This window comes from Carassius gibelio, chromosome B21 (genome assembly GCF_023724105.1).
Source record: "Carassius gibelio isolate Cgi1373 ecotype wild population from Czech Republic chromosome B21, carGib1.2-hapl.c, whole genome shotgun sequence".
NCBI classification, from domain to species: Eukaryota; Metazoa; Chordata; class Actinopteri; order Cypriniformes; family Cyprinidae; genus Carassius; species Carassius gibelio.
This window is the reverse complement of record NC_068416.1, coordinates 15,115,579-15,138,354: the sequence shown is the minus strand read 5'-3', so window position 1 is coordinate 15,138,354 and position 22,776 is coordinate 15,115,579. Positions and strand designations below refer to the sequence as shown.

Below are 22,776 nucleotides of genomic sequence, written 5' to 3'. Positions count from 1 at the left end.
AAAATGTGCAGTTTTATCACAAAGTACAATGCCAAAGAAGCCGCAAGTCTTAAAAACGGGTGCAATTGGCATGCTGACTGCAGGAATGTTCACCAGAGCAGTTGTCAGTGAATTGAATGTCTATTATATATAATTGAATTTATCTACCATAAGCCATCTCCAAAGGCATTACAGAGAATTTGCCAGTATATCCAACCGGCCTCACAACTGCAGACCACATGCAACCACACCAGTCCAGGATCTCCACATTCATGTATCTTCACCTCCAAGATCGTCTGAGACCAGCCACCCAGACAGCTGCTGCAACAATCAGTTTGCATAGCCAAAGAATTTCTGCAGAAACTGTCAGAAACTGCATGCTCGTCATCCTCATCGGGGTCTGGACCTGAGTGCAGTTCGGCATCGTATCCGACTTGAGTGGCCGAATGCTCACATTCGATGGCGTCTGGCACTTTGGAAAGTTTTTCTCTTCACGGATGAATCCCGGTTTTCACTGTACAGGCCAGATGGCAGACAGCATGTATGGCGTTGTGTGGGTGAGCGGTTTGCTGATGTCAAGGTTGTGGATCGAGTGGCCCATGGTGGGGTTATGATATGGGCAGGCATGTGTTATGGACAATGAACACAGATGCATTTTATTGATGGCACAGGGATACCGTGCCGAGATACTGAGGCCCATGTTGCAGCATGATAATGCATGCCCCCATGTTGCAAGGATCTGTACACAATTCCTGGAAGCTGAAAACATCCCAGTTCTTGCATGGCCAGCATACTCACCAGACATGTCACCCATTGAGCATGTTTGGGATGCTCTGGATCGGCGTATACAACAGCGTGTTCCAGTTCCTGCCAATATCCGGCAACTTCACACAGCCATTGAAGAGGAGTGGACCAACATTTCACAGGCCACATTCAACAACCTGATCAACTTTCTGTGAAAGAGATGTGTTGCACTGTGTGAGGCAAATGGTGGTCACACCAGATACTGACTGTTTTTTGACCCCTACAGACCCCCCGATACATTAAAACTGCACATTTTTGAGTGGCCTTTTATTGTGTCCAGTTTAAGGCACACTTGTCTAATAATCGTGCTGTCTAATCAGCATCTTTATATGCCACACCTGTAACAGGCTATACTAGCTTCACCAATCAGGGGATCAAAAGTTCATGACAACCATTTTTAAAGACATTCTGCAACACATCTTTTACGACATGTAATTGGAGAGTTTTATGCGGAGAGTCATGTATATTTCAGATTCAATTAAAGACGTGTTGCAGCTTAGACAGGAGGACATTTATAAAGGTGAAAGGGCTTGACTATTTCTAGCTTTATTAGTTGATTGGAGGCCATTGACAAGCAGGTGGCTTTGCTCATGGGACAGCTACAACTATCAGGATCCGTCAGTAAGGCCAATTAGAAAGCCAAGCAATGGCACTACTGAGAGTGTTTTTATGCTTAGTTCTCCAGCCTCCTCCAGAGAAGCTGTCAGCCCTGTCCATGCGAAAGATAGGCTCGGGTACACCTGCAGTCAAAGCTCCATATCCCTCCCTCGGTTCCTCTCTGCAACTTCTGCTTGGCTTGCATTTCTAATGCATAATGCATTAAATAATGTGGTGAATAATTTGTAATCTGACAATTAGTAATGTGTTTCTCGACTGAAACCAGAGGATGAAGGCCATGTTGAGGTGATGTTTTTTTAATGTTATTTTATTCACTCAGCAACAAAATGCAGTTGCGCAACCAAAAAGGAGAGAGACCAATGAGAAATTTTCATAACAATAAAAAATGCAGAGCAACATTGCCATCCAGTCTGTTGGAGAGGTAGAACACATTATGGGTGAAGTGTGTCTTGAAGAGCTTTCTTCATGCATGGTCGGTGCCACAAAACCTTCAGTGCTGGTGCTTACAAAACAGATAATGCAAGTATGTGAATGCATTATGCATTAGAGTTCACAAACAAAGAATATAAGCTGGACAGCAGGTTCAGATGCAGACCACATTTTAGCTACTGCATAGAACTTCTTTTATATTAGGTTTTTAATAGAAAAAGGAGAGAAATGTGGTTTTGGAATCGACATCTGTATATACCAAGCATAAAAGTGAAAATATTATGCATTTGAGTGCTGTTTTAGAACTTTTAGGACAACAAGGAGTATCCGTGTGTCCTTATGGTTTGTGTTTAATCTAATTCAGTTTGCATGCTCAACAGTGCAGAATGCAAACAGAGTAGAAACAAGATCAACACAGCATAAGCTCTGTTCCTTCACTTATTTAGGCCATGCGTTGTCTTTATCAGCTATTGACAGAAACACAGTTTAAACATCTCTCACAACTCCGGCCCCTATTCAGGATTTTTTTTTTTCTTTATTTTGACTTTATTTTATGTATTTATGTTTGAAGGGAAAAAAATCACCCTAACATAAATAAATTTATATTTATTACCATGCATTTTCATTGTATGCAAAATTGCATGATATTTTGTTCTGAAGAAAAAGTGATTCGACAAAATTTAGCTGAGTAGATGATGACAGTTCCTTTTCAAGAACTCGAGCTGCTTCAGAGAACGCTTTGGGGAATGCCTCCAGCATGACGGCTCTGAATTGTGTGTAATCAGTCCAATGTGGATGGGTGAGACGTTATAGGCGGGTGACGTCAGAGACCAGGAAGCTTAAAACCAGTTTCAAAAACTACTGGGTCTGATGGCAGCTGTGTCCAACGTGATACCTATTGGCTTGCTGTACATGAGACCCCTACAGTGGTGGCTCAAGACCAAGGGGTTCTTCCGTAGGGGAAACCCACTTCGCATGATCAAGGTTGTGCGGTGCTGCCTACGTGCCTTGGACATGTGGAAAGTTCCTCACCAGTTCCCTCAGCGAGGAAAGAAGTGAAGTGGAAGCTGTTCACTTCTTGGTGCGGACACCGCCAGCTCAACCCAGTTAACTGCCCGATTGGTACAGTGCTGGAGTTCCTGCAGGCCCACTTCTCCACAGGGTTGACCCACTCCACCCTGAAGGTCTACATGGCGGCCATTGTGGCCTACAATGCCCCTCTTGGTGACCAGTCAGTGGGCAGACACCCCCTGGTTACACGCTTCATCCGTGGTGTGCTGAGGCCTGGGGGTCAAGGCTCACTCCACTTGAGGTGTGGTGGCCCCTAAGGCCTTCCTAGCAGGTGTCTCTATGGGGGACATCAGCGATACTGCGGGGAAGTCCATGCCCTTGACCTTTGTGAGATTTTACGGTCTAGACTTATGAGCCACTCCAGGCTCCTGTGCATTCTGGTTCCCCAAAGTAGCTCGAGTTCCTGAAGAGGAATGTCTCAGGTTAGGTATATAACAATGGTTTCTCGAGAGAACAATTCTGTGTATCGCAGTGCCACACTTCTGGCATCTCTGCCGGCGCTTGCTTCATCCTTTGAGGCTAAATGCCAGCTTCGCCGTTCGTGGTTTTAAGCTTCCTGGTCTCTGACGTCACCCATCTATGACGTCTCGCCCATCCATTGGACTGATTACACACGTGATTCAGAGCTGTCATGCTGGAGGTGTTCCCCAAAGTGTTTTCTGACGGAGCATCTCATTCCCTCGAGGAACCATGGTTACATATTTAACCTGAGACGTTTTCAGTGTAAAGCAAATTAAAGTGTGACTGGATTTGTGAAAATTTTATTTCTGCAACAGCATTTTAAATAAACACTTTTATAAGCAGTTTTCTAGTTTTATAACTACAATAATCAATATAGCCTAAAGAGTACTAATTCTACAATTTGGCTAAAAAAAAAAACAAGTAAAAAGTAAAATATAGAAACTCAGGGTTATGTTTCAGTCAGAGACTGTTGGCTGAAGATCTGATGCATAAGACACACAAAATAGAAACACTTCAGGAGTTTTCACTGCATTTTCACAACCCCAAACCATGACACAGGACAAAATTAATTGCTTTACATGTGGATCAGATGACCTCTTATTTTGGTCATTGTCAATGAAAGCTTCTATGGAGTGTAACCCTGATGTTATTTTTCATTGTCTGTATTTACTGAGAGAGAAATTATGATCAAATGTTTTATTTTATTTATTTTTCATTTGAAATATGTTTGTTTAATATGTATTGTTTTACTTTCCTTTATTAGAGTTTGGTTGGGGAGTACATGCGAAAAACGTGGAAAACATCATTTTGGGTTGTAAGTTGATGTACATTGGACAGATAAGAGACTGACAAGTTTGTGAGCCAATCAGATTTTTCCGAGGAGAAAGAAGACGAGAGAAAGGAGACGGAGAAAGACGCGAGTTTAACGACATCTTGGAGTGTTTAAAACGAAAAGCTTTCCTGTAATCAGAAGTACTGCTCCTATTTCTTCACTAAGGAGGCGGCTCGTTATGACTGTGGACTGTTTCATGTAAGTTTGCAGTTGCATGTTTGGCTCGGCCAGAGTTGAACGCTGTGCATGTTGGCATACTTTCTAGACGGAAACTGTTGCTGTCATCTGCTTAAACCGAGCGGAGTTTCAAGAAATATAACGCAGACTTTTGTTTCCCGGGAGGAAAATGTTGGTGAGCATCGTCCAGTAACTTCATGAGAATTCGATGCGCGAACAGCCACCGCACCTGTTGTAACGTTGCATGGAGACATTTCGACACCGGACTCATGACCATTTCAATGTGATGAAAGCAGACGTGTTTCAACGCACACTCGCAACCAGATTGAGGTACACGCTAAACAATTTTATTTTATTTTTTTGCTCTCCGGAGTGAAGGGGCCAGTTTCAGTTTATCGGCCGCTACGCACTCAAGCTCCGTATCAGGCCTGCAACGGGGTGGGATGTATGTAAACATTTGAGTACACTAATGATATTGTGACAGTTTTTTTCCTCTTTCATTTTGAGTGTATTTTGAATGTGTTAAAAGCTTAAAAGGGTTATTAGAGCTTACACAAGTTATACAGAGTTATAAGTTAATTTGATAGTAGGCTATAACTTAGTTAAATACATTCAGAACAAGTGACTTAAAATTGACAATACTGGTGTGATACTGTAAAAAAGGTGTTAGTTACTGTTAAAAGTAAGGCAATCACAGAGGGTTGTTTTGATATATTTTATTTGTTTTTTGTTTTCATTTACATTGTCAAATTCAAATTCTTGATTTATTTCATTTCATTTAAATACAAAGTTTCAATTTTATTGACATTTAATACAACATTTATTGGTTTAAATGTTTATTTGTGAGTGTGTGGGTTATTGCAGTTTAAAGGTAATTTATAAACAATTCCTGCACTATGAGTAAACAGACTGCTTGCATAAAGTGATTCCTTGGAGGTTAATTTATATTAGAAGACAGGGTTAAAAGATCATTTAGAAGTAAAAGAACTCAGGTCCTTATCAAAAAACTCTAGCCTATGCAAATGGTTGGTGGATAGGGGTTACATAATGGAGGCACCGCTGGGATCTCCTGTCTTCTAAACAAAAGGTAAAAGAAAAATGTCGCAGAACGATTTTTTACGAGAACTTTGCAGCTGGTCTGCAGATGAGAAAATTGATCCCCAACATGCTATTTTGCTTGTTGGTGTGCCAGCTGACACCGATGTTGCGTTTATCGAAGACACAGTGCAAACGGTCAAAGTCTTTGGGCGAGTACGGGCCCGCGCCACAAAAGAAGGCACAGTTCCTGGGACACTTTTGGTATTATGTGAGTGCAGAGAGAAAATCTGCCCCGCTCAGGTGCCATCTGAAGTGTTGCCATCCTCTGGGGAGACCTGGGAAATTGTTGTGATAAAAGATGAGGACCCTAATATGAATGCTTTTTCAGGGAGATTAGCTCAGTTCCTAAATAGGGAGGGCAAAAGCATTACTGACCTTCAAAGCCTGCTAAACCCCTTGGTTTCAAATGTTACATCACCTGAGACAATCATTCGTGCCATTGGGGAGTTATTGGAGAAAACTAAGCCCACTAGCGATGGTCAAGCCTACCGTCGCTTACGCATATTTTCTGGTCTCGAGCCTACCCCAGTAGGTGAAGAGAATAGTAAGAATTGGCTTGAACAAGCTAGATTGATGATTTCAGAATCAGACTGCTCCGCCAAGGAGAAGCGCAAACGTATTGTGGAAAGTCTTAAAGGACCAGCATTAGAGGTGATAAAGGCAGTAAGAGCCAACAACACAGATGCTACCGCCCTCGAGTATATTGAGGCTCTGGAGAGTGCTTTTAGCACCTCAGAGTCGGGTGAGGACTTGTATTTTGCTTTTCGTTTGCTTCGACAAGAGCCTGGGGAGGCCTTGTCTGATTTTCTACGTAGACAAGAAAGATCGCTAACGTTAGTGATCAAACGGGGAGGGTTAACTCCTCAGAGAGCTGATCGGGCCCGTGTAGAACAGTTGTTAAGGGGTGCGATTGAGTCAGATTTGATGCTGTTGAAATTGCGGCTGCATGAACGGAAAGAAAATCCCCCCACGTTTCTTAGACTTCTCAATGAGATTCGAGAAGAAGAAGAAAACGAAGCAGCTAGACGTAAGCTTGGTGTCAGTGTGAAAGATAAGACAGTAAAAGACAGAGGGAAAGGCTCACTGTCAAATCGAGACAACTTGAAAGTAGATGCTAAAGAGTTAAGACTCCAACTGGGTAGCACAAGTCTGTCGCAGCCCTCCGAGAGGGATTATGTTAAAAGCAAAACTGAGGTAAGGCCCTCAGACAACCCGTTAAATGCAGAGGTTCTAGCCCTAAAAGCTCAAGTAGAACAATTACAGAAACAATTGTCTGTGCTTAGTGTAGGGGCGAGTAGTCCGAATACTCAAGAGTTCCTGGTGAGCCGTGGTTCCGTTGCTCCAATAAGATCAGCAGGTAAAAGCAGTGACGGCTTTTTCTGTTACCATTGTGGAGGAGATGGCCATATTGCCAGCAAATGTGAACATGCTGCAAATTCTGGTTTAGTCATTCAGAAACTGCTACAATTACTTCGCAAATCTAAAGAGAAAAAACCCACTTCAGGACAAAGAGATACAGATGTAGGGAGGAGTGATTGTTTCTCCAAGAAAAGCCTAATTGAGGTTCCTGAGCCTAGTCTTGTACCGGCTGGTCTAGTAGGGCCATCATCCACAGTCGAGGTCAAGGTTAATGGTCAACCTTGTTTAGCTTTGTTAGACAGTGGGTCACAGGTGACCATTGTCTTTGAGAAGTGGTATTTACGTCATCTACCCCAAGTACCCTTAAATCACTTTGATGGGTTAGCTATCTGGGGTTTGAGTTCCTCTAGCTATCCTTACCGAGGGTATATTGTGGTAGACATGGAATTCCCACAGGCTCTGATGGGTTCATCTGAGATCATTTCAGTACTTGCATTGGTGTGTCCGGATCCAGTTGGTCCTGAACAAACGCCAGTGATTGTGGGGACCAATGCCAGTTTTTTCCAAAGATTAGTTGACATTTGTACTGGGAGCTTAGGGCCCAAGAACTCTCATGTTATGAGGATACAGTCTCAGTGGAAAACAGATGGGTTGGTCCCTTCCAGTAAAATTGCTACTCCTGAAGAAAAGCCTGTGGGTGAGGTGAAGTGGGCAGGTGATAGTCCTCTTACACTCCCTCCTCAGACTGAGACATGTGTGGTGGGTCACATGGACTGTCAGTCTCCTCTGGAGAAAGATATTTACCTTGTAGAGGGTCCTGAAGATGATATTCTTCCTGCTGGAGTGTTAGTTCCTCCGGTGGTGGTTCCCTTTTCAGCCATGGAGGCAAACCAACTCAGAGTCTTGGTACGCAATGACACTTTTAAGGAAAAGTTTATACCAAACGGGACGGTGTTAGCCAGAGTTTATGCTACAGACACTGTGAGAGACGCACGGGAGGTATCAGAGAACCATCAAATACTTGATCCAGAATTGTTTGATTTTGGTGACTCACCTGTGCCTCAGACATGGAAAGATCGACTCAAACAGAAATTATCAGAAAGAGTGAATGTGTTTTCTCTATCTGATATTGATGTGGGGTTAGCGCAAGGAGTTAAACACCATATTCGGCTGAGGGATGACACCCCTTTCCGTGAGCGGTCCCGGCGTATTGCCCCTGCGGATGTTGAAGACGTTCGTCGGCACTTAAAAAATTTAATGACCGCCGGAATTATTAAAGAGTCACGGAGCCCATATGCATCCCCCATCGTCATTGCTCGGAAGAAGAATGGCGATGTGAGAATGTGTGTGGACTACCGCACTTTAAATAGTCGCACCATACCCGACCAGTATACAACCCCCAGGATAGATGACGCGTTGGACTGCTTAGCTGGTAGCCAATGGTTTTCTGTCCTGGACCTCCGGAGCGGATATTATCAGATAGAGATGGCCGAGGAGGATAAAGAGAAAACCGCATTCATCTGCCCTTTGGGGTTTTTCCAATTTGAACGCATGCCCCAAGGAATAACTGGAGCCCCAGCCACATTCCAACGGCTGATGGAGAGGGCCGTTGGGGACATGCACCTCCTCGAAGCCATCGTCTATCTTGATGATATCATCGTCTTTGGACGAACTTTAGAGCAACATGAAGAGCGTCTCCTCAAAGTTCTTGATCGGTTGGAAGATTGCGGTTTAAAAGTCTCTATTGACAAATGTCAATTTTGCCAGCCTGAGGTTAAATATGTTGGTCATATGGTGTCGGCAGAGGGTATTGCGGCCGACCCTGCAAAAATCGAGGCAGTAGCAAACTGGAAGCAGCCATATGACCTGAAATCGCTGCGGTCCTTTTTGGGCTTTTGCGGTTATTACCGCCGGTTCATAAAGGGTTACTCCTCCATAGTACGACCACTCACTGACTTGATGAAAGGTTTTCCACCTGCCGGTAGGGGGAAAACGAAGCCTAAGACCACTGGAGCTCAGGGATACTTCAAAGAGTCAGAACCCTTTGGAGATCGCTGGACTCCTGAATGTACTGAGGCGTTTAGGGAAATTATTTGCAGATTGACCCATGCACCAGTTTTGGCCTTTGCGGATCCGTCCAGGCCATACATCTTGCATGTAGATGCGAGTATGAATGGTCTTGGGGCGGTCCTTAATCAAGAAAGCCCGGACGGGTTGCGCCCAGTCGCGTACGCCAGTCGTAAGTTGAGTGAAACGGAAAAGCGCTACACCATCCATCAGCTTAAATTCCTTGCCCTTAAATGGGCGGTGGTCGATAAGTTTCATGATTATTTGTATGGGGCAAGGTTTACTGTCCGTACCGACAACAATTCTCTCACTTACGTACTGAGCAGTGCGAAACTGAACGCCACCGGACACCGATGGTTGGCTGCTCTTGCCACCTATGAGTTTACCATTCAGTATAAGCCAGGTCAAATTAATACTGATGCTGATTTATTGTCCCGCAATCCGCACGATGACACAGCTACCATTAAGTGGGCTGAGATCTCGCCATCTGGCGTCAAAGCTGTATGCAAACTCGCTCAAGTTGATGTCCCTTCCAGTACTTCTCGCAGGTTTGTCGATCAGTTAGGAGTTCATCCTAATGATCTCCCTGTGGCATTCATTTGTCCTGTACAGTTAGGTGGTGAGTCCTTGGAACTTTTATCCTCAGATGACTTAAAGGAGGCTCAGGGTACCGACTCTGTAATTGGAGTTGTGAAGAGGGAACTAGACACCGGTAAGGTAATGTCTACTGTGAAAGGAGATAACCCAGCTGTTATCCTACTTCAGCGACAGAGACAAAAATTACGCCTATTGGATGATGTTTTGTATCGCGTAACGCAGACAGATAATGGTGAAGAACGTAGACAGTTAGTCTTGCCTGAAGTGTATCACCTGAAAGTTCTAAGGTCTCTTCATGATGAGTCAGGCCATTTAGGTATTGACAAGACCAAGGAATTGATTAAGGACAGGTTTTACTGGCCAAAAATGGATAGTGACATCGAGTCCTATGTGAAAAACTGTGGTAGATGCATTGCTCGTAAGACTATCCCACAGAAGGCTGCCCCGTTGAATCAGCTAACCAGTAGAAGCCCCTTTGATTTAGTCTGTATAGACTTTTTGTCCCTAGAGCCTGACAGCAAGGGATTTGCAAATGTGTTGGTAATTACCGATCATTATACCCGTTACGCTCAGGCGTATCCCACTAGAGATCAAAAAGCGACAACCGTGGCAAAGGTCCTGTTTGAGAAATTTTTCGTCCACTATGGTCTACCTGCACGGGTACACTCTGACCAGGGGCGAGATTTTGAGTGCCGACTGATCCAAGAGTTTCTCCGAATACTAGGCATCCGAAAATCCAGGACCACACCCTACCATCCTCAGGGTGACCCACAGCCGGAGCGTTTCAACCGGACGCTTTTGTCAATGCTGGGCACTCTGGAGTCAGCAAAGAGACAAAGGTGGAGTCAATATGTTAGCTCACTGGTACATGCGTACCATTGCACTTTCAATGAGGCAACGGGTTACTCGGCCTATTTTTTGTTGTTTGGGCGAGAGGCTAGATTGCCCATTGATGTTTGTTTTGGACTTTTTCCCTATGGGAAGGAAAATACTACCCACACACAGTATGTTCAAAAGTTGAAGGCTGATCTGCAGGAGGCCTACGAACTTGCCTCCGCTGCAGCATTGAGAAACCATCAGAAAAACAAAACTTACTATGATCGTAGAGTCCGGCACCAGGTTTTAGTTTAGTTGGGAAACTTGGGACTCAAAGGGAAACACAAACTTCAAGATAAGTGGTGTTCCATACCGCACCTTGTGGTGGAACAATTGCCTAATTTGCCTGTATATCGTGTGAGACCCGAAAATGGGTTTGGGCGTGAGAGAACGTTGCACAGAGATCATTTACTCCCAATCGGAGAGTTTGTTCGGTTTGGTAACTTCATTGAGAAAGAAGTCGTCTCTCATAAACCAGTGACAAGGGTTGAACGAGCAAGGAGAGCATCCCCAAAAGCATCAAGAACAGAGGCTGCTCAGTTACCTCATGTATCTGTAGATTTTTCAGGCAGCTTATCTAGTTCTGAGGATGAAATGTATTATGGTGAGTCAGAAATTTGCCAAGAGATACTGGATTCCTTCAGAAAAGAGCCTGAACATGGTGATAGCAAGCCGGTAGTGTTGGCGGACGACCTTTTGTCTGTCAGTGAGCAGAGTGATGTAGAAGAACCACCTGTTGTACCTGATGAAATGGTGGGGAACGATGCTGAGTCTGGTGTAGTTGAAGCAGTGGAGTCAGAGTCTGAAGGGGGAGACGATCCTGTTTCATATGATTCTGGTAAAGCTGAAGAAAGCAGGCATACTTATAGACTCAGACGCCGGGTAGAACCCGTCATTCGGCTCAGTTATGATGAGCCAGGAGTACCTACAAACCGGCCTATTACCTTAGTACATCGTGGGCTTGTCATTCGTATAAGTTACGAAACTTAAGATGTTAATTCATTTGACACAGGTTGTAAATGTGTACCTGCCCTCTCTAGATATAAATGAGCATACGTTTTAAGTCTGGTCTTATGGGGGCATGAAGACCATCTGAAGGGGGAGAGTGTAACCCTGATGTTATTTTTCATTGTCTGTATTTACTGAGAGAGAAATTATGATCAAATGTTTTATTTTATTTATTTTTCATTTGAAATATGTTTGTTTAATATGTATTGTTTTACTTTCCTTTATTAGAGTTTGGTTGGGGAGTACATGCGAAAAACGTGGAAAACATCATTTTGGGTTGTAAGTTGATGTACATTGGACAGATAAGAGACTGACAAGTTTGTGAGCCAATCAGATTTTTCCGAGGAGAAAGAAGACGAGAGAAAGGAGACGGAGAAAGACGCGAGTTTAACGACATCTTGGAGTGTTTAAAACGAAAAGCTTTCCTGTAATCAGAAGTACTGCTCCTATTTCTTCACTAAGGAGGCGGCTCGTTATGACTGTGGACTGTTTCATGTAAGTTTGCAGTTGCATGTTTGGCTCGGCCAGAGTTGAACGCTGTGCATGTTGGCATACTTTCTAGATGGAAACTGTTGCTGTCATCTGCTTAAACCGAGCGGAGTTTCAAGAAATATAACGCAGACTTTTGTTTCCCGGGAGGAAAATGTTGGTGAGCATCGTCCAGTAACTTCATGAGAATTCGATGCGCGAACAGCCACCGCACCTGTTGTAACGTTGCATGGAGACATTTCGACACCGGACTCATGACCATTTCAATGTGATGAAAGCAGACGTGTTTCAACGCACACTCGCAACCAGATTGAGGTACACGCTAAACAATTTTATTTTATTTTTTTGCTCTCCGGAGTGAAGGGGCCAGTTTCAGTTTATCGGCCGCTACGCACTCAAGCTCCGTATCAGGCCTGCAACGGGGTGGGATGTATGTAAACATTTGAGTACACTAATGATATTGTGACAGTTTTTTTCCTCTTTCATTTTGAGTGTATTTTGAATGTGTTAAAAGCTTAAAAGGGTTATTAGAGCTTACACAAGTTATACAGAGTTATAAGTTAATTTGATAGTAGGCTATAACTTAGTTAAATACATTCAGAACAAGTGACTTAAAATTGACAATACTGGTGTGATACTGTAAAAAAGGTGTTAGTTACTGTTAAAAGTAAGGCAATCACAGAGGGTTGTTTGATATATTTTATTTGTTTTTTGTTTTCATTTACATTGTCAAATTCAAATTCTTGATTTATTTCATTTCATTTAAATACAAAGTTTCAATTTTATTGACATTTAATACAACATTTATTGGTTTAAATGTTTATTTGTGAGTGTTTGGGTTATTGCAGTTTAAAGGTAATTTATAAACAATTCCTGCACTATGAGTAAACAGACTGCTTGCATAAAGTGATTCCTTGGAGGTTAATTTATATTAGAAGACAGGGTTAAAAGATCATTTAGAAGTAAAAGAACTCAGGTCCTTATCAAAAAACTCTAGCCTATGCAAATGGTTGGTGGATAGGGGTTACAGAGTCCAAATCCTCTGCCATTAGTTTGAAGGTCTGATATGCGAGACTATGTTTGAGTTGGCATGACACTTCTGCTGTCTTAAACAGAGTTTGAGGGCTCTGAATTTTGACAGTTAATTTGATATCCTAACCCATCTTTATTCTAAAATAATGATAACGTTACTGTCAGAGAGTGCACACACACAGTACAAAAAAAAAATATGACAATGCCAAAATAAATCTTAGAATAAGCTCTAAAAGCTAATGGAAATAATTATTGACAGTCACAAACTGAAGAAGAAATGTCTGATGCACAATGTAGCGCCATATGCATCATCCTAGCTTAGTGTTGACATGTAAAATGACAGTCACACAGGTTATGTTATCTAACCCATAACCTCCTGTTACATGTTAGAGGAAGACCACACACTTTGATCTTGGAAATTCCTCAAAACTGTAGAAAAATTAAGTGATTAAACAAGCCTTCTGTGGCCTAATCAGTTTAATTGGAGCATGTGTTGTATAATCAGGTCATTAAATCTATAGATCATCTGTCATGCTTCCTCTTCTTCAATCGTGATCTTCTTTCTAATCTCTTCATCCTCAGCAGTTTTATTCCTGATAGTTCTGCATTCCAGAGAGCTTCTAATTAACCAGCTTTAGCAAGCATGCTTTGAAGTTAATTACACTTCCAGAGACCCATTACTGGACGCAAGCTCCAATACATTGTCATGCATGTGGCCAGGTACAGGAACTAAATCTGTTTAGTACCTTTTAATATATACTGACAACCACCATAATAGTTCAGGTGGTAAAAGTGAAAGCCACACAAAGAATCAAAGTAGCTTTTCCACAAGCTGAAGCAAATATTAATAAACAGAAGGCAAACACAAAACATCATCATGGTAACACACAACACTTAAATTATGCAACAAACATTCATTAAACAACAGTAGACGCAACATAAAACCCTAATGCACATAACTGATAACAGAAACTAATAAGATTTTTATTTTTTACAACAAAAAGGTAGAGTGTCGCAGCGAATTCTGGGAATATCAGTTTACAGTTTTTGACTGTAATTTTTTCCTTCAATTATACATTTTGTTTTTTATTTTACTTCTAAAAAACTGTACAGTTCACAGAATTTTACTGTAAAATTGCATGAAAGGTCTGGTTAGAGTTTTTATAGTACATGAAATTATTATTAACCAATTAAAAGTTTTTTACTGCAGCATTTTTGCCATATTCTACAGTTAAAATTAAACTCATTTTTCACAGTATAAAAAGCTGGTTGAGGTCATGTGATCATGGTGTAGTTTGTTTAATGACTATGTTTAGCTGTTCACTTTATATAGGCTTCATAAAAGTTGTGTTCATTGTTACACATTATCAAACCAGAGTGACCATCATCAATTCAGCAATTTATACTATTGAAACAGTAAGCGTTTTAATGTTTATAAATTGGCCATATTCATTCCCATTGTTTCACTGTAACCATTTTTAAAGAACAGGAGGTCAACGTGAAATATTTTTTTAGCAATAGTAGCTTAAAATATTGTGCAAACTGATAAAAGCATTTACTTTTTTCACCCTATTTTGAGTAGGCCTACTGTATAACTGAATAATATTTCCCATGGTTTAAAGTGGAGCTACTCATTAACCTTTTGAATGGTCAGCTACAAACTAAGATTTTAACTAGTGACTTTTGTGATTATTATTATTTTTTGAGGCCTAATTAGCTCTTGCTGAATATTGCTATCAGCATACTTTGCATTAAAGCTCAAACCACTTTTCTTCTATACTCTTCCTGACTTTCAGTGCAGGGAATGTGTGTGTGTGTGTGTGTGTGTGTGTGTGTGTGTGTGTGTGTGCGTGTGTGTGTGTGTGTGTGTGTGTGTGTGTGTGTGTGTGTGTGTGTATGTGTGTGTGTGTTGTGTGTGTGTGTTTGTGTGTCTATGTGAACGCACCACTGACTCCTCCAAGAAAGGCCCAGGGCAGAGCAGAAGTGCCTCCCAGCTGTGAGCCTGTAGGCTGGGCTGCAGAAGCAGCACTGAGCTCTTCTTAACCTTCTTTCTTCTTCACTTTCCCATCTTTATGATCTATATCACAGTGGGTAGCAAAAGTTTGAAACCACTAGAAAAAAAGACTAATACTTTGCCATTTTCTAATTTTAATGAAAAAACTTTTTTTAATTACAAAATGTATTATAAGCATAAAAACTTAAGTGAAAGTTGAATTAAAAATTAATCATCAATTTCAAAATGTCTAGTTTTATGGCAGCTGCAATTAATCTGACATGAACTCCACAAGTTTAAAACCTAATGATCATGTTCTCCAGCATGATTTGTGATTCAGAGAGCATCTTGTTCTTTATCTTCATATGATACGAACTCAGACTTTTGGACCCTATTGTATATCTGTTACTTGCTAATATATGCAATAATATTGGTAATACTATGAATATGTTCCCTGTTAATGCACTGCTAGGGTAATTCTTTACAAACTAGGTCTCAGTGTGCTTAATTTGATTGGTTTGATTTGTAAGCTCACCTTCATCTGTCCTGCACCCTTGGAATATATTAAGCATTGTCGGATTTTGTAAAATGTGGCAAACTGAGCATCCCAGACAGGTACAGAGCTGTTCGTCATCTTTCACTCCACAGAAAACAGATGGATGATTTCAGAGAAAGTCTATCAGACCAAATGATGAAAATGAATTTAAGGAGAGAAATGCCTTCCGCTGTTTTTGCATTTTCTCTACCCAGCTGTACAGGAACAGATTGGTTTAATTGGGTTAAGGGTGTATTTTCACTCAAAGTCTGCTCTTGAAAGTCTGAAACTGTTATTTCACATTACCATTTAATCAAAGGTTGGAATACTATATGTGAATACAGTAAAGTGATCACAAAACAGTGTAATTTAAATTATATTATAATATTTATGATTTTTGAGAATTATTGTACAAACATTGTGGCCGATATAATCATTCACACGTCTGCAGATGGCCAGTCCAATTTTATATATTTCAAATGTTATTTATTCCTGTGGTTGCATAGCGGAATTTTCAGAATCATAATTCCCCCACTTTATTTTGATTTTTTTTTTTTCACATAAACAGAGTACATCACACAATTACAGATACCATTGTAATATCACATAAATGTAATCAATTCCGTCTCTTTTGTTCATAGAAAGAACCAAATAGCAAATAGAGACAGAATAAAGTTAATTCTAAGTTATAAAAAAAGGAATAATAAAAAGGAAATATACAATTATGGATCCGTCATATGATGCAACTTACGTCCAAACAGCATTCAGCATGAGAGAATAAAACAATGACATAAGTATAAACAATAAGCAAGAACAGCAACATAAACCAAAAAGTAAAAAGTAAAAAAAAAAAAAAAAAAAAGGAGAGATGATGAAATAAATAAAAAAATGAGAAGCCATATAAAGCTTGGTCATCCAAAGACATATTCAGGTTAATCTTGCGTGTAAGAAGATTCTTTACTGCCAGAGGGGATATAGACAGGTGTTTAAAACCATTTCACTTCCCTACACAATCTAGAAAAGGGCCCCAAATTTTATAAAAGTTGTCAGAAGATCCCTTTATTGTATGCCTAATTTTTTCTAGTTTGATAAAATGAAAGATATCATTAATCCATGAAGAATGAGTGGGAGGTGTAGGTGATTTCCAATTTATTAAAATTAGGCGTCTCGCCAGAAGAGTAACAAAAGCTACAAAATCAGTCTTATATTTGGGCATGTCAAGTGAAAGAGAAAGAGTACCAAATAGAGCTGTGACAGGCAAAGGTTGGACATAAATTCCAAGAACTTCAGATAATGTTTTAAAGATCAAAGACCAATATTTGTGTAGAGATGGACAAGACCAAAACATATGCGCAGTAGATGCAGGGGCTTGATGACAGCGATCACACATGGGATCTACCTCAGGATATATTTTAGAAAGTCTAACTTTGGTCCAGTGGCTGCGATGAAGGATTTTACACTGCATCAGACCCTGTCTGGCACAGAATGATGAGGAGTGCACACGACTTAGAATCTTTTCCCATTGTTCTTCTGGAATATTTTCTCCTATGTCTTCCTCCCACTGAGATTTAATAGATGCAAGTGAGCTTTCACGTAAGGAGCAGATTTCTTCATAAAAATGTGAGATCATACCCTTCATAACATGAATAGGTTTGAGGAAGGAGTCAATGGGAGTAACACTAGGGAGACTAGGAAACTGAGGGTGCGTGTCCCGAACAAAACTACGAACTTGCAAATATCTAAAAAAATTGTGTTTGGGCATTGCACAGTTTTCCCGTAATTGCTGGAAAGATGCAAATACATTATCTATATAAAAATCCTTAAATGTTATAATACCTAATGCCGACCACTGAGAAAAAGTCCTATCCATTAATGATGGTAAGAAAGCAAAATTTGCTGCTATAGGTGCAGAAATAGAAGAGGTTTGTAAACCAAAGTGGAGTCTGAATTGCCTCCAGATTCTCAATGTAGTTTTAACGATAATATTTTTGGTGTAGGGAGAAGATGAGCATTTAATGGGAGCATGTACTAAGGCTGCTAGCGAAGTAGGCATACATGAGGTAGCTTCCATGGTAAGCCATACAAATGAATCATGTGAAAAATCTTGATTTAACCAGTATTGCATGACCCTAAGATTTGTAGCCCAGTAATAAAACTGAAAGTTAGGTAAAGCCATTCCCCCAAGTATTTTGGGTCTCTGAAGAAAAGCCTTACGAATTCTGGGGATCTTTTTATTCCAAATAAAACCCAAAATTAGAGAATCAATTTGACGAAAAAAATGTTGAGGAAGGAAAATGGGTATGCACTGAAAATAATAAGAGAATTTTGGAAGAATATTCATTTTAACAGAGTTGATTCTTCCAGCCAAGGACAGAGGAAGCAGTGACCAGCGCTCAAAATCTTTCTCCATCTGTAGAAGCAACTTAGAAAAGTTAAATTTAAAAAGGTCTTTAAATGTATCTGTGATGCAAACTCCAAGATAGGTAAATCTATGATGAGAGATCTTAAATGGAAAATTATGTAAAGGGTAATTTCTAGCAGCAGAGTTCAGTGGAAAAATCTCGCTCTTGCTTAGATTTAATTTATAACCAGAAATTGAACCAAAGGACTTTAAGACACCAAGTGCTGTAGGTATTGACCTATCCAAATCTGAAATGTAGAGAAGAAGGTCATCTGCATACAAAGATACCTTTTGTTCTGTACCCATTCTTTTTATGCCCATTATAGAAGAATCAGATCGCAGTGCAATAGAGAGAGGTTCAATAGCAATGGCAAAGAGTAGCGGACTCAGAGGGCATCCCTGGCGAGTGGACCGATGGAGGGGAAAATAACCTGAACGAGTATTATTGGTCCTGACAGAAGCTTGTGGGCCAGAATACAGTAACCTCACCCAAGAGATAAACTTATAACCGAAACCAAATTTTTCTAAAGTGTAAAAAAGATACCTCCACTCCACCCGGTCAAATGCTTTCTCTGCATCTAATGAAATGACAGCCTCTGGGACAACAGAAGAAGAGGGATTGTATACGATATTAAACAGTCTCCTAATATTAAAAAAAGAGTGTCTATTTTTTATAAACCCGGTCTGATCCGGGGAGATAATGGATGGTAAAATGGACTCTAAACGTATTGCCAACAACTTTGATAATATCTTAAAGTCAACATTAAGAAGACTGATCGGTCGGTAAGAAGTGCAATGTAAGGGGTCTTTATTCTTCTTTAATATCAAAGAGATGGAAGCCTGATTAAGTGTCTGGGGGAGCTTGAGTGAATCAAATGATTCAAAATACATGTCAATCATCATGGGGGCCAATTTGTCTAGAAATTTTTTATAAAACTCTACTGGATACCCATCTGGCCCTGGACATTTACCATTTTGCATAGAGGTAATAGCTTGAGTGAGTTCTTCTATAGTGATTGGTTCTTCCAAATGGGCAGCAGAATCGACAATGGGTATGTTCAGTTTGCTAAAAAAGACATCAAAAGCAAGGGGGTTATCAGTTTGTTCAGATGTATATAGGGAAATAAAATATTCTTTAAAATGATCATTAATTAGCTGGGGGTTTGTTGTTACCCCTGATGAGGTTTGAATCTGAGGAATGAGATGCGAGGATGAATCCTGTCTTAATTGATGGGCCAGCAACTTACTTGCCTTATCACCCTCTTCATAGTATTTGTATCTAGATCTAAGCATTAAATTCTCTGCGTAGCATGATGAAAGAATGTCAAATTCTGCTTGTAGAGCAAGACGCTCCCTATATATATCTGGGGATGCAGAAACTGCATAGATATTATCTATATGGGCGATTTTCTGAATGATCTCTGATAGTTTATGCTTCCTCATTTTTTCCCTATATGCAGTGTATGAGATGATTTCCCCTCTTAAGTACACCTTCATGGTTTCCCAAAGGAGGGATGCTGAAACATCTGAAGACTTGTTTGTCAATATAAACAAATCTATCTGATTAGAAACAAATTCCACAAATTGCTCATCTGACAACAACCGGGTATTTAAACGCCACGGTGGCCGTGTGCCCTCGAGTTCCTTAATACACATCTTCATACTAACCGGGGCATGGTCTGAAATAACAATAGCGTTGTATGAGCATAACTCAACTGAAGAAATTAACCTGTTATCTATCAAATCAGAATCATAATTCCATTTTCTTTTTCAATGTTGATGCACTTTTAAAATGATTTTTTTTTTTTTTAATGTGACTCTTTTGATGTGTGTGTGTGTGTGTGTGTGTGTGTGTGTGTGTGTGTGTTTATGTTGAATTAAAGTATTATTTACAGACAAAATTGAAACCATGAATAGATCTTTTTTATGACCATGCAAAAATGCCGAAGACTGGAAAATCATATGAATCATGTGACATATGAAGATGATACCAATTAAGGAACACATCCTTTGCACACTTTACTTGGCTCATCAACTTCTGTCAGATGTGGTTTTCTTTTGAACCTTCATTCATGTGAGTTAATCATTTTTACCTCTGTCATGACAGATTTGCTAAATAGAGGAGCTTCTTGTCATACAATGCATGAATCTGAATTTAGTATTCACAGTACTTACCTCTCATGATAACCAGCACATCAAACATGAGGTTTAAAGTCAACCTCAAGGGAGCTAAAAAGGACATGCAAGAACAATTGCTTTTGCATTAAAAGGGCTCTCTACGCATATTTTAATATAGTACAGAAAGGAAGAGATTTAGTGTATTTATACCTCATCTATCAGCATCGCTCATCGCTCTTCTTATACCCCACGACAGAGAATCTAGCACAAAAGCAACAAGCAGCTGTCCGCCTTGTGAAAAGCTTTCCTGGATTCTGTCTAGTTTGAGTCAGTTCTCTGGGCAGAGACCCAGGGAGAGAGAGTCTTGTCTGCACAGGCATGTGGGACGGAGCTGAGTGGGCTTTCAGTCACGGTGCATTGTCACAGTGATTCACCCTTGCAGCTCAGCCAAGCACAGCGCTATCTCTACTCCACAGTGCCGAATTCAGGACCACGGACAGGGACAGTCACAGTAAAACACAAGAAGACAGTAAGACGTTACAATGGGCTGCCAAATCAGGAGCAAGTGTGACATTCTTGTGAAAGAAACTCCAAAACGGAGCATCAAGCAACCCGCTGTGGAACACGGCAAAAATAAAAAATATATTTAAAAAAAAACAGGCTTTATGACAACAGCTGGTCCTGTCTGTGGGTTGGCAGATACACAGATGTAGAATTTGAGCTTTTATATTCCAGTGGCAGATCGGCTTATATAGTTTTAAAAGGGCACAGATGTCTCTTTGGTAATATTTTGACTGAGAAAACTTTCATAAAGTCATAAAGCTTTCATAAAGCTGAAACGTGTAATTTATGCACCACTGGAACTGCTAAAGACTTTCTCATTCCAAAGATTTCCGGATTGCAGTGTTCTTCATCAGTTTAGCCAAAACTCTATTAAGATATATCTTATTGTCTATTTCCTACAGTGTATTTTGCATGGGTCAAACTGACCATCAATAACAGCAAAATGTGTATATAATGTATTAGATAAGAATCACATTATGAAATGTGCACATTTACTTGGGATAAAACTGTTAGAGCATAATATGTCGGATGTGGTTAGAGGAACCTGTTAAAAGAATTTAAAAGGAAAATAATGTTGAGTTTAATGATGAAGTTAAAAAATTCTGTTCATTTGGTTAATACTGTGAATTATTGTTATGATATAAAATAACAGTAAAATAAGTTTTAAAAAAATTTTTTTCGTGTGATGGCATAAACAAATAAACAAACCATTTAAATGGCTGAGAAAAAATATGAGACGCATAAAGAAAAAAAATCAAGGTAAAAATCACATGCGAGGAGAATATTTTACAGTAAATTTGTTATGCAAAGTTATGCAAAAACTGTAAAAATATATTGTTATTCAGTAATATGTTAAGTAAGTAATGAAAGTAGTCCAAAAATGTCATTTTCATCAAAGATTTTGAGACTATGGTAGGAATTTGTATTAAATTCTGAATAAATAGGGAAAAATATAATAAAAATGACAGTTCTACTGTTATGTATGTACAGTAGTATATTCATTGTTGCATGTTGTGGTCAAATTTTGTTTTAAGATAACATTTTCTATAAGTCCACAGGTCAAAACTGCCTATTTGAATAAACACCCACTTATACTAATAATAGAATCATAGAAAATAAATAAATAAATAAAATATTAATAGGATTATATCATTATGAATTAAGATTTGGCATATGTACAGTAAGTACAAAGCTCCTCCAAAGTTAAGCATATGCTCCTCATGGACCCATTTAAGTGTCTGTTCACATCAAGTCAACTGTATCACGACTCTGTTCTCACTAGAACACATTTCTCATTTCACACTCAAACACTCAGTCATGTTAGCATTACGCATCTGTTGTTAAGATCAAAAGTGTGCGCATTTCCCGCTGGATTTTGTTTAGGATGGAATCCTACTTTGATCCCCCATTTCCTTCTGTCAGCAGATTCTCCCCATCTCTGTCTCTCTCTCTCTCAGCCAAGTCACACAGAGAAACAGACAGCATAGCATGATCGCAACAAGATTATAGCTTTGCTGGAGCAGAATCAAGCCTGTGTGAAATTGTCTACAGACCAAACAATTCCAAAGAGGATGTTCTCCAAATGACTTCCAATGCACATGAGTTCGCAAGTAAACTGGCAAATACGTTATATGCATGAAAAGAACAAATGTTTATGCTTCTGATAGCTTTGGTTCATATTCGGTTTCACAAGCTTAAACTGGTGAACTAGGATTCAAAAGCAAGACCGTAGTACTTCTGCTCATGGATTGGATCATAAGCTTGCAAAAGCTGGGAACTAATGATAAATTATGAGATGCTGCAAGAAACAGATTTGTCATGATTTTGTATTATTATGATGGATAAACCCTTTTGGGTTTTGTCCTGAAGCAATATGGGCTTGATAAATGGGCACTTTCACAATATTTCTTATAAAAAAAAAATTTTCTCTTAAAAACGAGCATATTATACACATATTATTATAAATAGACTATAGACATCAATATATTTTTTAATGGTCTTATCAAAAAACAAAAAATGTATTGCCTTATGAAGTATTCTAATTTGTTGTGAATTGGTGGGTTTATGTTAAATGTAAGCCAAAATCATGACAATTAAAAGAACCAAAGACTTAAACTACTTCAGTCTGTTCATTGAATTTATTTAATACGTGAGTTTCACAATTTGAGTTGAATTACTGAAATAAATTAACTTTTCCACAACATTCTAATTTACTGAGATGCTCCTGTATATAGGCCTACACACATATATGTGTGTATGTGTGAATA

The 22,776-nt window shown here is 39.8% G+C and overlaps 1 long non-coding RNA gene across 1 annotated transcript; it reads right to left on the bottom strand.

Annotated features, from left to right (window-relative positions):
* Positions 1-14,801: 14,801 nt before the first annotated feature.
* On the bottom strand, positions 14,802-20,253 carry LOC127985499 (uncharacterized). The gene is made up of 3 exons (XR_008160669.1): positions 20,156-20,253; positions 20,003-20,056; positions 14,802-15,567 (listed from the first exon to the last, which is right to left on the bottom strand). It is a non-coding gene; the product is annotated as an uncharacterized LOC127985499 (long non-coding RNA).
* Positions 20,254-22,776: the final 2,523 nt, after the last annotated feature.